The 14,608-nt window shown below is 41.6% G+C and overlaps 1 protein-coding gene across 8 annotated transcripts in view; it reads left to right on the forward strand.

Annotated features, from left to right (window-relative positions):
- Positions 1-4,891: 4,891 nt before the first annotated feature.
- The window catches only part of NCOA6 (nuclear receptor coactivator 6), a 103,980-nt gene continuing 94,263 nt past the window's right edge, over positions 4,892-14,608 (forward strand). For 6 of the 8 annotated variants that reach the window (XM_032420172.1, XM_032420171.1, XM_032420176.1 and 3 more), the window contains exon 1: positions 4,892-5,090. The gene's annotated coding sequence lies outside the window, so the exon portion shown is untranslated. Of the gene's footprint in view, positions 5,096-5,693; positions 6,297-14,608 lie in introns of those variants that run through there. The other 2 variants (XM_032420174.1, XM_032420173.1) reach the window with 2 other exon arrangements.

Consider the following 14,608-nt stretch of genomic DNA (forward strand, 5'->3'; position numbering starts at 1 on the left):
AAAGGAATGAAGTACTGATACATTCTACAACAGGAGTGAACCCTGAAAACATTATGCTAAGTGAAAGAAGCCAGACACAAAAGGTCACATATTGTATGATTCCATTTATGTGAAATATCCAGAACACATGAATTTATAGAGACAGAAGGCAAATTAGTGGTTGTTTAGGGATAGGGGAATGGGGGGTTGGGAGGAAGGCAATATTTAAAGGGTACAGATTTTCTTTTTGAAGTGAAAAATTGACTGTGGTGATGGTTGCACCTGTGATTGTACTAAAAAGCATTGGATTGTGTGCTTTAAATGAGTGAATTGTATGGTATGTGCATTCTCTCTCAATAAAACAGTTTTTAAAAGATAGGATTTGGCAATATCCACTAGAGCTGAACACATGCAAATTCTATGACCCAGCAATCCTGGTCCTAGATAACTATATATCTATATCTATATCTATATCTATATCTATATCTATATCTATATCTATACCTATCTATCTATCTATCTATCTATCTATCTATCTATCTATCTATCTATCTATATCCAGCAGAAAATTATACAGATGTTCATCCAAAGACGTGCAAGAATATTCATTGTAGCACTTTAAAAAATTGACCTGAGGGGCGCCTGGGTGGCTCAGTCCGTTAAGCGTCTGCCTTCAGCTCAGGTCATGATCCCAGCATCCTGGGATCGAGCCCCACATCAGGCTCTGTGCTCAGCAGGGAGCCTGCTTCTCCCTTTCCCTCTGCCTGCCTGTCTGCCTACTTGTGATCTCTCTCTGTCAAATAAATAAATAAAATCTTTAAAAAATAAAAAAATAAATAGAAAATTGACCTGAAGTGGAAATTCACCATCAGTAGAATGGATAAATTGTGATATATTCAATTAATAAAATGTTATGCAGCAATGAAAAGGACAAACTACAACTATATATTAACAATATAGATGAATCTCAAAAACATAAAATTAAGCGAAAGAACCCAGACTCAAAAGAGTACACTCTCTATGGTTCCATTTATATAAAGTTTAACATCTGGCATGCCTAATCTATGGAGTTAGAAGTCAGGATACTGTTAACCCTCAGGGGCATGAGTAACAACTGGAAAGGGAGCACTAAGGGGCATTTGTGAAGCTGGCAATGTTCTATTTCTCAATTTAGGTGTTGTGTAGATAAGTGTTGTACACTTTCTGAAAATTCATCAGGAATTACACTTAGGACTTGTGTATCTTTATGTCTTTATATTATACTCTGATAAAAAGTTTTAAAATTTCAGAATATTTTTGAAAACAGGTTTTCAGTTTTTTTTTTAAAGATTTTATTTATTTGACAGAGAGAGAGCATGAGCTGGGAGGAGGGGTAGAGGGAGAGGGAGAAGCAGGCTCCTGCTTAGCAAGGAGCCCGATGCAGGGCTCAATCCCAGGACCCTAGGATCATGACCTGAACCGAAGGCAGTCGCTTAACCGACAGCCACCCAGGCGCCCGAAAACAGGTTTTTAAGTCCTAAAAATATTTCTCCTTTTTTTCTTTTTTTTTGGTCATTTCTTTTCAATTCTGTAGTTATCACCCTATTTCTATTTTTCAATCTTTTTTTTCCTAGTAGCGAGCCATTGCTTGCCCACACCAAACCTTTATGCAAAGTAGAAGTGACTGACTCCTCTTCAAGGCACCTTTATTTCCTGTTGTCAGAAATTGAGCTGATTTTGTAATAACGAGGCACTTTACTGCCATCTACTGGTAAATTGTCACAATAAAGTTATTATTTTTTAAGATTCTATTTTATTTTTATTTTTTATTTTTTTAAAGATTTTATTTATTTATTTGACAGAGAGAGACACAGCAAGAGAGGGAACACAAGCAGGGGGAGTGGGAGAGGGAGAAGCAGGCCTCCTGCCAAGCAGGGAGCCCGACGCGGAGCTCATGACCTGAGCTGAAGGCAGACCCTTAACGACTGAGCCACCCAGGCGCCCCAAGTTTTTTTTTTTTAATTGTGGTAAAATATATAATTAATTTCACCATTTTAACTATTTTTAAGTGTACAGCCCTGTGGCATTAGGTACATTCATTGTGGTGCAACCATCACCACCATCCATCTCCAGAACTCTTTCATCTTCCTCAACTGAAACTCTGTACCCATTAAACAATAACTCTCCATTTCTCCTTCCTGCTAGCCCATGGCATTTCTACTTTCTATTCTATTCTTTCAATTCCACAGTATTCTACTTTCTGACTCTATGAATTTGACTATCTAGAAACCTCCTATAAGAGGAATCATATATTTTTCCTTTTGTGACTGGTTTATGTCACCTAGCAAAAGTCTTCAAGGTTCATCCATGTTGTAGCATGTGTCAAAATTTCCTTCCTTTTTAAGGCTGAATGATATTCCATTGTATGTTGTGAATACCACATTTTGTTTATCACTCATCTGATAGACATTTGGGTTGCTTTTACCTTTTGGCTCTGGTGAATAATGCTGCTATGAACATGAGTGTACAACAACTGCTCAGGTCCCTGCTTCTACTTTTTTGGGGGTAAAAATCCAGAAGTGGAATTGCTGCATCAATGGTAATTCTATGTTTAACTTTTGAGGAACCTCCAAATTGTTTTCCACAGCTGCTGCATCATTTACATTCACACCAGCAATGCATAAGTGTTCCAATTTCTCCATATCCTCACCAACACTTGAAATTTTCTGGTGTGTGTGTTTGTGTGTGTTTTCTTTTATAATGGCCATCCTAATGGGTGTAAAATGGTCTCATTGTGGTTTTGATTTGCCTTACCCTAATGACTAGTGATATGGAACGTCTTTTCACCTGCTTATGGGCCATTTGTATGTCTTCTTTGGAGAAATGTCTATTCAAGTCCTTGGCCCATTTTTAAATAGGATTTTTGTTGATGTTGTTGAGTTTCTAGAATCTTTCAGAGCTTTCTTACCCCTAGAAATTTTTGTGAGACTTGGAGGTTTGTGGATGATGTCATCTCAGTCTCTGGGCTGGCTTCTGGCAGGAACTTTGTCTAACTAGTTTCTCATTCAGTCTTTCGGATTAATTCATTAATCAAGTAACTAATTTTATCATTATCCAAAGAGTCATTCTGTGGCTATGTCAGATTTATAGGCTAACATGAAAGAATATATGTGTATATGTTTATATGAAATTCAAGAATTGTCAAACTTGATCTAAGGTGCTAGAAGTCAAAATAGTGGTGCCTCTGGGAGAGCAAGTATTGACTGGGAGGGGACATATAGGAGGAGATAAAAGGGAACTTTCTGGGTTAATAGTTCTATAACTTGATCAGGGTGGTGGCAACACAAGAACACAGGTAAAAATTTATTATGCATATACTTAAGATGTTTGCATTTTGCTCTATGCAAATTATACCTCACTTTTTAAAAATTGAAAGAAAAAGCTTAAAAAAATTCCCCCCCCAGGACCTCGTAAGTCCTTTTGGTGTTAATTTCCTAGGCTCAAGGACCTGAGATGCCTCCTTGTGGCCCTCTTTATTTTTCTTTGCCCTCTTGGGCCCATCACCTAGCAGTGTCCAGGATTCACAAACATAACAAATATTTATTGAGCACCTCCTCTGTGTCAGGCACAGTGCTATATGCTGAGGAACCCGTGGTAAACAAGATGGATAATGTCTCCCTCCTTTTGGAGTCCACAGTCTAGTGGTAAAGACAAGGAATAAATTAACCTACTATGTCCTACTGAGGACAAGTTAGAGAACCTGTCTGGGGAATGGTCAGGGAAGGAATCCTTGAGGTAGTGATGTCTGAGCTGGGATCTGAAGGCTGATGAGTTATCTAAGTAGGGAGAGCATTTCAGGCAGCAGGATCAGCATGTTCAAGGGTGCTGAGAAGGGAGGAAGTACAATGTGTGAAGATCATTGTAATTACAGCCCAGAAAGAGAAGAAGAGGGCCCTAAGTTAAGTCTGGAGAGGTAGCAAGGGCAACAGTAAGACATCTATTTGAACTTTATCTTAAGAGCAATATGGACCATCAAACACTTTTAAATAGGGGAGAGACCTGATAAAATTTCTGACTTAGAAACATTACTCTGACAGCAGGGTGGAGAAAAGATTGAAGGGGAGCCAGGGAGGATGTGAAAAGGCCTTGGATCACTACTGCACCAGTCCAAGCACACCATGTATGCTCAATGGAATGAAAGGACTCCAGACTCCTTTTCTTGGATGAGACTAGTATGCCCGACCAGTATGCAATCGGTTTACAATACACCGGCTCATCTTCTATCTTCTATAATGCTCATGACAAACTCTTTAATTCCCAACTAACAGATGCGGAAGCTGAGGTTCAGAGGCAAAGAAAGTCACATAGCTATCAAGAGTGAAAGCCAGTTCTGAATCCAGGCCTGTATGACAGACATTAATTTCAGTGCTGGGGAGGCGTCCCTACATTTGGGGAGAGGGGAGGAGCCACATTCCCTTGCACCTACTGAGCTTGCTAGGATGATGGTGAGGGGACAAAGTAGAGAGGGACTTATAGGCAAATAATAATAAAGGCTACAGGTTATCTTTATCACCGTTAACCTTATTAGACACTATGTGTTAGGCACTGTGCCAAGTGCTTTCCATGTCTTCCCTCATTTCCTCTCTGCAAGCACTATTATCCCCATATTTCAGATATGTACACTGAGGCTTGGAGAGCTGACTTGCCCAAGGACACCCGGTCAGAGGGCTTCTATAGGGCTGTGCCACTAATGATATCACAGCTCCATGAGACAGACGCTCTCCCAAACCCGTCCCTAAACTCTGCACCCAAAAGAGCGGGCGCGCGCTCCGCCCCGCGCTATCGGGGACGTTTGGCCACGTGATCAGGGCCCGCCCCCGCCCGCCCCGCCCCCGCCCGCGCTCCCACCCTCTCTCCCTCCCTCCCCCTCCCTCCCCGGCCCGGTCCGGCCCATCCCCCTCCCCGCCGGCTCCCAGAGGCCCTGCCGGGTCGGGCTGCGGGCGGCCGGGCGCCGACGGCCGGACTGACGGACGCACGCGAGGGCGGACTGACGGACACACGGAGGGCGGCGGGTACGCACGGCCCGGGCCGCTGCTCCGAGGCCCGCCCGGGAGGGCAGGGGCCGCGCTCAGGTGAGGTGACGGCGACGCGGGCCCGTAAGGGGTGGGCCCGCCGGGCGTCTGGGGTCCCGGCCCCGCTGGCTCCTAGGGAAGGAGGCGCCGCCTGGGCCCGGCGCGGGAAAATGGCGCCGGCCGGCTGTGGAACACGGCTCCTGTGCGGGCCCGGCCCGGAGCCGCCCCGCCCGCCGCGCTCGTGTCCCCGTCGCCATGTTGGGGAGCGGGCCCCGGGCCTGCGGGCGGGGGTGCTGGAGGGAGCGGGGGCCGGCCGGGGTTGGGGAGGGTGCGAGACGCGGGGTCTGGGGCGCTGAGGGAGTGCAGGGCCGGCCGGGGTCTGCACAGGATGGCGCTCCAGGCCCGAGGAACTGGCGGGAGCCGACCGTGGGGTCTTGGGCGGGGGTCGAGAAGGGACACTGAGTCCAAACGGAACTGGGGTCAGGGTCCGTGAGGCTGGAGGCCAGGACTGGAGTTTGGTTAGGCTGTTCGTGTTCAGGACCCAGAGGGCGTGGGGTCCGAGCTCAGGCTGTCAAGAGCCGGGACAGTTCTTTGTGGAGGGCGGGGGGTGGGGGGAGGCTGTTCATTAGAAGTATTAGAAATGGGGGCCCTTTGGATGCAGGCGTGAGTATCATATTGGGGCAGTTCTCGGAGTCGCGGGGCCGAATTGCAAAGCCTTATAACTCCCGAGAGACTTAGGACATATGTTCCCCTAGCATATTCTACTCCCTATTGGGAAGAGCAACAGAAAATAGGAAGACTTTGATGAGAAAGAGGGAAAAAGGGGACTGAGGTTTGGGTGCAGGAGCTGGCCAGCAAATGGGGTGCATGGAGTGGAACTGGTTGGCAAGAAGAAAGAGCCTCCATCAACTTAGGGAGTTTGTGTGTGTCTTTAAAAGGAGGGACCGGGCTGTTTGTGGGCGGTGACCCAAGGTGTCTTCCCAGGAAGGGGACAGCCCACTGTTTTAAGAGCAGGGTCACCTGGGGAGGTCATCAGAAAGGCGTTTTTGAAGCCAGTAAGAATGGTGAAGATGAATGAATTGTAAAAACTACAAGGATCTTAGAGATCATGTAACAATTTTAGATCATATAGTGATTTTAGCTGAGACATAGAAAGGTAAAGATGACTCCTCAAGATCTTACAAGTTCCTGGCCGAGGAGGTCCTCTGCCTCCTCATTCAACACGCTGCCTTAGAGGAATTTGTTCGCTGTGGGAAAAGTGTTAAGGTGAGCTTGGCAGCATATATCAAAGAACTGTTAATCTGTTTTGTTTTGGTAATTAGTTTGACAGTAGAAAAACTGAAGGGGGGGGATACAAAAAAAGTACAGGTGATCAGCTATTTGATAATTTCCAGCCCACATCCATTTGTGCAAAGAAGTTATCTTCAGGACCCTTTTGACATCTAACTTTCTGGAGTTTTAAGGGATGCTTCTTCTGTTCTGGGTGTCTACTATACAGCAGAGGGACACAGAAAGCCGAAAAAGATAACAGTGAACAATGGCACACACCCAGGATCTCTATCATGATCAAACTTCAATTAAAGTTTGATCAAGGGGTGCCTGGGTGGCTTGGTCGGTTGGGCGTCTGCCTTTGGCTCGGGTCATGATCTTGGGTCCTGGGATCGAGCCCCGCATCGGACTCCCTGCTCGGTGGGGAGTCTGCTTCTCCCTCTCCCTCTGCCTGCCCCTCTCCCTCTGCCTGCCGCTCTCCCTGCTTGTGCTCACTCTCTCTCTCTGTCAAATAAAAAAAAAAAAAATCTTAAAAAAAAAAAAAAAGTTTGATCAAGATAGAGAAGAGTTCAAAGTTCATATGGGTTATGGAAGAATTCTGAGGGAAACTATGCAAATCAGTCATGAAATAGTAGTTCCAGGACTCCCATAAAATCAACAAGGACTTTCAACGAAAAGGTTATGAAGATGTCCATAGCAAGTAAGATTTTCAATATATATTCAATGTGTATATACCATACATATATGCAGCATCAAGATTCATTTGTTCTGGCTCTTTCTAATGCAAGAAGGCCTGACTTTGTGCATTGGGACCCTCTGGCATCTAGTGAAGCTGCTCAGAATAATAGTAACCCCTCTCAGAATAATATTTTTAATTGAGTAAAAAAAAAAAAAATACTGTTTTATAGAGAAAACCATTATATTAAAATACCAAAATACACAAATTATAAAATAGTAATATAGATATAATTTATCAGTACATTAAGAAATCAGATCTAGTGTTGGGTCTGATAATTACAATTTTAAACACATGATGAATATAAATAATACTTTAAGATATCAGCAAAAACTGTAATGAACATAATACTTTAAGATATCAGCAATACCTGTAATATGATGTAAAGATATCTGTGATAACTGTGACAGAGTCACAGATACCTCTGATACTAGAGTGGTTCGTTGCCTATAATTCATATTTGAAGAAAATGGTAACTTTCAGTTAGAAGTTAGTGAAAATAAAGAAGTAGTTTTGTTTTTTTTCCTATCCAGGTTCACAGACCCTTCTGAATTCTGTCTGTGGATTCCCATCTATGAACCCCAGGTGAAGAAACCCTGCTCCTACCACCAAGCATGTCTTCCATGCAGCAGACATTTACTGTGCACTAAGATATGTCAAGCATTATGCCAGGCTCTGAGGATTCAAAGGTCTTTAAGGCAGGGTCTTTTCACTTTAGATATTCAGTCTCATGAGAGAAATGAACATAAAAACAATGATAGTTCAGGATGAATACCAAAGCGGTATCAAAGGTTGTAAAAACAGAGGTGGGCACGACTCAGCTCTAGGAGTCAGGGAAGGTTTTGTGAAGGGGTGATAACTTGAGATGTGTCCTGAAAGGTGGAGGAGTTTGCCAGATGCAGAGTTGGAGAAAAGAGCTTTCCGGGTAAAGGCATGCACTTTCAGAAAATACAGTTGAATGTGGTGGGAGCATAATATGTGTGTGGAAAAAGTGGTCAGAGATGAGATGGAACTGTTGTTTGGAACCTGGCTGTAAAGGACTTTGCTAAGGAGTTTGGACTGAATCTTAGCTGATAGGGAGGCATTCATGGTTTCCAAGGAGGAAGTGTGTATGATTTGGTTTAATTTTTAGGAAATAAATGGATGTTCTTTGAATGGGGGTGGACTGGAGAGCAGAGCCTAATCATGACAGAGGCTGTGAGCTTTGAACAAAGTTAGAATTTTCAGGTATTGATAATTGACATTGCACGTGGTAAGAGAAAAGGAGTATTTTAGATTTTTGGTTTGGGATGGTGGCTGTCAAAGAGGTTATAAAAAGGGTGAAAGGAAAATGAAGCAATAATTGTCACAAATTAGGAAGAAGTTTTTTGGGGTAGAGTAATAGACTTTGGAAACCATTGTGAAGCTGTCAAGTGTGTATTTTTCACTTAAGGAAATCAGTGGTCAGTGTCAGCAGACATAAAAGCAGGGAAAGGGATGCCTGGTTGGCTTAGTTGATTAAGCGTCTGCCTTCGGCTCAAGTCATGATCTCAGGGTCCTGGGATCATACCCCATGTCGGGCTCCCTGCTCAGTGGGGAGTATGCTTCTCCCTCTCCCCCTGCTTGTGCTCTCTCTCTTGCTCGCTCACTCTCTCTCTCTCTCAAATAAATAAATTCTTAAAAAAAAAAAACCTGCCAATTTAAAAAAAATAAAAAAATGAAAAGCAGGGAATGTAGGAAAATCACAACTTCTATGTCAGAGGTCAGCAAACTATGGGCCATGTCAGATTTGGCCCACCACCTATTCAGGTAAAGTTTTATTGCAACACAGGCACATTTACGTATTGTCTTTAGCTGATTTCACACTACCTATGGCAGAGTTGAGTAGTTTTACAGAGAAGATACATAGTTCACTATATATTTACTGTCTGGCCGTTTACTAAAGATGCTTGCCAATCTGATCAGTGTCTGAGGATTGGATGTTCAGCTTCTGGTTTGCCATCTAGTTCCTATAAAATGGAGAATAACCAACTTGGATTTGTCCTCCTGGCTGGGTCCCCCATGCTCTGTGTATCTGCAATATGACATAGAGCCCTGAATATTTTATATTGGTCAGCAACGCCTAGGTCTTTTCTGGGGTCTACTGTGTGGCAATTGTGGTAGTGACAGGTCTTCACAGCTTAGACCATGCTGGGGCTTATTTTGCCATTTTTCTATTGGGTTGTCTTTTTCAAAAGATTTCCTTTTATTTTCTGATTAGTAATCCTTTGTTGGTTATGTGTATTATAATTTCCCAGGTTGTTGTTAATCTTTTAAATCTCTTTTTTTCTCTTGTTAAAAGAATTTGTGAATTTTAACAAAGTCAAATTTATCAATCTTTTCCTCCCCCAAGATTTGCAATTATTCTTTATATTATCTTCTTGAATCTCCACTGTTTTGCCTTTGATGTTTAGATCTCTAATCTATCTGGAGTTGACTCTTAATGTGTGATGTGAGATAGGGTCCAGTTTCATTTTTTTCGTATGTATAACCAATTATCCCAGCACCATTTATTGAATGGCACTTTGTTTTCAAATTGTGTGCTCTTTTGGTGGAGTCTGACTAAGGTCCTAGTTCTAGCTCTACTGCTTGCTAATTGTGTGACCTTGGACAAGTTGTGTAACCTCTTTGTGCCTCAGTTTCCTCAGCTTTTATTTTGTGTATGTATGTATGAATATATGTATTATGTATGTATGTATGTATGTAGCTAGATAGCCAGCTAGCCCAGTGTGGGACTTGAACTCACCACTGCAAGGTCAAGAGTCGTATGCTCTACCTACTGAGCCAGCGAGATGTCCCAAGTTTCCTTAGTTTTTAAAATAAGGATGGGGCACCTGGGTGACTCAGTTGGTTAAGCGTCTGCCTTCGGCTCAGGTCATGATCCCGGGGTGCTGGGATCGAGCCCCGCATCGGGCTCTCTGCTCCGCGGGAAGCCTGCTTCTCCCTCCCCCACTCCCTCTGCTGGTGTTCCCTCTCTCGCTGTGTCTCTCTCTGTCAAATACATAAATAAAATCCTTGGGGAAAAAAAATAAAAGAAGGATAATAGTATTTATCTCAGAGGGTGTGAGGATTAAGTGATTTAATTCATGTAACGTGTGGAACAGTGTGGCACCTAGGAAATGCTCAATAATGTTAGCTTATATTTAGCACTGTGTTCATTTCTGATTTCCAGCACCTGGCACAGAGTAGGAGCTCAATGTACTCAATACAATTGTCTGTTTAATTTGGTTTTCAGGTCAAAACAGAATGGTTGAGAGGTAGGCTGAGTGTTACAGGAGATGCTTCCATTTGCTGCAGTTTTAGCTGCTGCCGCAGACTTTCCACTGGGATGGAACTCCTCTCACCCCATCACTTCTTTTGCGGAGAACTTTTGTAACAGAGGATACAAACCAGCAGTCTGTGGTTGGATTTGACCTGCAGATATGTTTTGTTTGGCTCAAATGTACACAGATTTTTTACTTACCTTGAAAAATTTGGAAGATCTATCAACACCAAACTCAATATTCTCTCATAGCAACAGAGTAAAAGCTAAAGCTTTTAGGTATGATGGGTGTTTGTTTCCTAATGCTCTGAGGTCCTCATTACTCTCTTGTTTTGCTCATTTACTTTCATTACTCTGTAGGCATTTGATTTTCTGGTTCTTACTTCACTGAGGTTTTAAATATCTCTTCTAAACCAATAAATGATATGTTGGGATAAGGGTCAGGATGGTCAGAAATTGACAGATGAGTTTGTGGGCAGGTAAAAACCAAAGTCTATTTCTAAGGATGCGTCATTCTTGAGCATAATGAATAAAATGATAATTGAAATTAAAAGATGAAATGAAATTCATTTCAAATCACTGAATATTTAGGCATCTACTATGTGCTGGGTACATTAGAAATTACCACATTGGTGGTAGAAAAGAAAACTAGCTGTCCAGCTTTATGAAACATTACAGAAGAGATCTTTTTAATTGTGATGTGGGGCTGTTTTCCAGGAGGGTGGTTGGATGAGAGAAAGGAAAAACAAGAATTAATTCATTTGCCAAACATTTATTGAGCCCTACCATATGTATTAGGCTAGAACTCTGCAGGATACAAAGATGATTCTAGTCAGAGTTTAAGTGTCATGACGGGTATAGGTAATGTGTTATGGAGCTGTCAAGAATGGTGTAGAGATGTGTATTTAGGAAATAGTAAAGAGTCCAGTTTGGCTGGAGAACAGGATTGTTACAGGGCTATAGTTGGAGGTCAGGCTGGAAATGGAGATTGAACAATAGCAATAATAATAGTAGTAGCTCACGTTTCTTGCATGTGTACTATTTGCCAGATAGCTTGCCAAGCATTTAATAAGTAGTGTTTCTTTTAATCCTCACAACAACCTTGTGAGATAGGGCACTAATTTTTATACCTTTTTACAGATAAACTGAGGAAAAGAGCTAACAGTTGTTGGGGAAAGAATTTGAGTCCAGGCAGTCTAATTCCAAGGCCTGTGTTAGTCTCTGTATCCTATACAGGTGAATCAGGGAAGGCTTTGAATCCTTTTCAGTTCCAGGCTAGGAAATTTGGACTTGATCGACTAATGGGGAATCCTCAAAAGTTTTTAACCATATGGTGACATAATGAAATCTGTATCTTAGGAAGGTAAGCCTGCTAGTGAATGTAGGAACAGTATGAGGAGAAAGGAGAAATATGGAGCTAGTTTACTCTTTTCCTCCTCACTATATTCGGTGCTCTTTTAGAGCTGACCCTGTGTCTGTTTGTCCCTCCCGTCCTTCAGCTCCACTGTCTACCTATTGTGTTGTCTGGCACATTTATTTTTTAAAAATGTCATCTTTTTCTATGTCACTTTATTCTAAAAAGGACTTGAAGTGGCTGCCTAGGAGCTCAATAATCATTTGCTGAGTTAATTAATAAACGCCTAGAGGTATAGGTAGATGTGTACATAAAGGGAGTACTGTGGCTTTGTTGGAGGGTGTAAGGTAGCCCTAGAATTTGGTGATAAGCTATATTTTATGTATAAACCCTATAAAGCAAAAGCCTGGAGCCACATCTTCTTAAACTTGTGAAGAATTGTACTGGGTCAGATAGAATATTAACTATGTCAGTTAAAAAGCTAAACTCAGAAACAGAAAATGGTGGTTGCCAGGGCCTCTGGGTAGGGGAAATGAAGATATGTTGGTCAAAGCATATAAACTTCCAGTTGTAAGATGAATAAGTTCTGGGGATCTAGTGTACAGCATGGTGACAGTAGTTAACAATAATGTATTATATACTTGAAAGTTGCTGAAAGAGTAGATTAGATCTTAAATGTTCTTGCCACACACCAAAAAAAAAAAAAAAAAAAAAAAGTAATTGTGTGCAGTGGTAGATGTGTTAACTAAATTTATTGTGGTAATTTTACAGTATATATGTGTTTCCATCTCATTGTACACTTTAACACAATGCTGTATGTCGATTATATCTCAGTAAAGCCAGGGAAAAAATCTTTGTTGTTAATATTAATGATCACCAAATTCAGAGGACATTCATACTTTAAATAGATATTTAGGTTTGTATTTAACATTAACCAGCTACAACCACCACCCCTGCCCCCTCCCAACCCAATGCACACAGAGAGGCAACAAAAGCTCCCATTAACTGGCACCTTTACCAATATTGAACCTGTTGGATATTAGTTCTATAGTACCATTATGTATATTATCTAAAGACCAGACCACAGCAGTTTCTCACAAGAAGAAATAGTTGAAAATTTGTGAATCAGATTCCTGTTTTGGGTTTTACGGAGGGAAATTGTTCATTAGGTTAAGTCCCTTGTAATTTTAAATATTATATGAAAGTAAGACTGTGTCCCTTCTATAAAATACAGACTTAAGAAGTTCAAACACTTGGAAAAATCAAAGACATTGTGGTTAACCACCAAATGCTAGTATAGGTGAGAAGATTTTAGGTAAACCAACATCTGACTAGACTTAATAAGAGACCGATCAATAGACCAAATCCAAATAATGGATTTGTTAAATATTCTTTCCCATTGTGGGTATTAACAGCAGTGTGTGCATATACATGTATGCACATATCAGTGTGAAATATATTGATATAACTGGTGTAAGTCTGAATCTAGGAATGCTTCCTAAAAAGAATGAGCCTTCAGCTGAGTTCTTTTAGATTGTGTTCAACTCTTCAGTATATGTGGAGATGACTCATTCAGAAGCATTGCAATCAGAATAATTAAGTATGGAGGAAAATATTGTGATAGTATATATTGACTGCCTACCAGTGTTGAGAGGTATATCCAGTTGTTGAGTAATTAGTTTCTGCCTTCCAGGAAACTAATTCACCTGGGAAAGTGAGATGAACATAAATAAAAAGGGGGGGGGGATAAACGTTTTAAATGAAACTGTAAATGCTATGGAAATTCGAGAGAGAGAGAGTACTACTACCAGGAGGATCAGGGAAGGCTTCATGGAAACGGTGGTATATTTCCTAGGGCTGCTGTAACAAACTGCCACAAGCTGGGTGACTTAAAACAAAAATTTATTCTTACAGCTTTTGCCACTAGAACCTGAATTCAAGGTGTCAGCAGGGCCATGTTCTCTTTGAGTCAGGGTAGAATCTTTCCTTGCCTCTTCCTGGCTTCCATCAGTTCTTGGTGTTTCTTTTCTTTTCTTTTTTTCTTTAAGATTTTCATTTATTTATTTGAGAGAGAGAGGGAGAAGAAGAGCAGGAGGAGGGGCAGAGGGACAAGCAGACTCCCTGCTGAGCGGGGGCTTTGTAGGGAGATGAAGCCAGAGTAGTTTGTTGGGGCCCTAGATGCCAGATCTAGGACATTCAAATGTTTCTGAGTGGGTTGTGTGTGGGAACAGGATGGCACTGCAGAATTTTGAAATATGGTGGTAACTGATTCAAGCTTTGGATAGCTAATTCAAGCTTTAGGGAGATTCTGTGATCTAGTGATCATGGATAAGTAGACACCCCGAAGAAAAACAAATGGTTGGTGATTTAACACACCCAGCCTCCCTCATTTGCCCATGCCAGTAACTTTTCACCAGGATGGTCAGGGAATCCCTCTTATGTAAAAAAAACAGCACTTGCAAAAACACCACAACAACAAACCTTGAGGGTTTTTTTAGCCTCTTGGTCAGTCATCCATGGATATTGAGATACATCAGCTTTTTAGGATTTTTCAGAAGCCTCTCCATGGATTTCAGTATTAATAATCATGTCACTCTTCATTTTCTTTCAAAGTTTTCTTCAAAATCACCTCTTTTCCATCTTTTTTTTTTAATCTCTTGATTTTTCTCAGAACTCTTCAGTCTTTCCATATCTTTTCTAAACATCTGACTAATGGAAAAAATTGAGGAAGATTTTGTACTGTCCAAACCAATGATACACTTTTTTTCTGTGTCCTTTAAAAAAAAATTTATTTTTTTTTTTTAAATTTTAAGCAGGCTCCATGTCCAACATGGGGCTTGAACTCACGGCCTTGAGATCAAAAGCTGCATGCTCCAGCAACTAAACCAGCCAGGTACCCCTTTTCTTCGTCCTTTTAATGATAGTTATGTTGACTTTTG

This window comes from Phoca vitulina, unplaced genomic scaffold (assembly GCF_004348235.1).
Source record: "Phoca vitulina isolate PV1807 unplaced genomic scaffold, GSC_HSeal_1.0 scaffold22, whole genome shotgun sequence".
Classification (NCBI taxonomy): domain Eukaryota; kingdom Metazoa; phylum Chordata; class Mammalia; order Carnivora; family Phocidae; genus Phoca; species Phoca vitulina.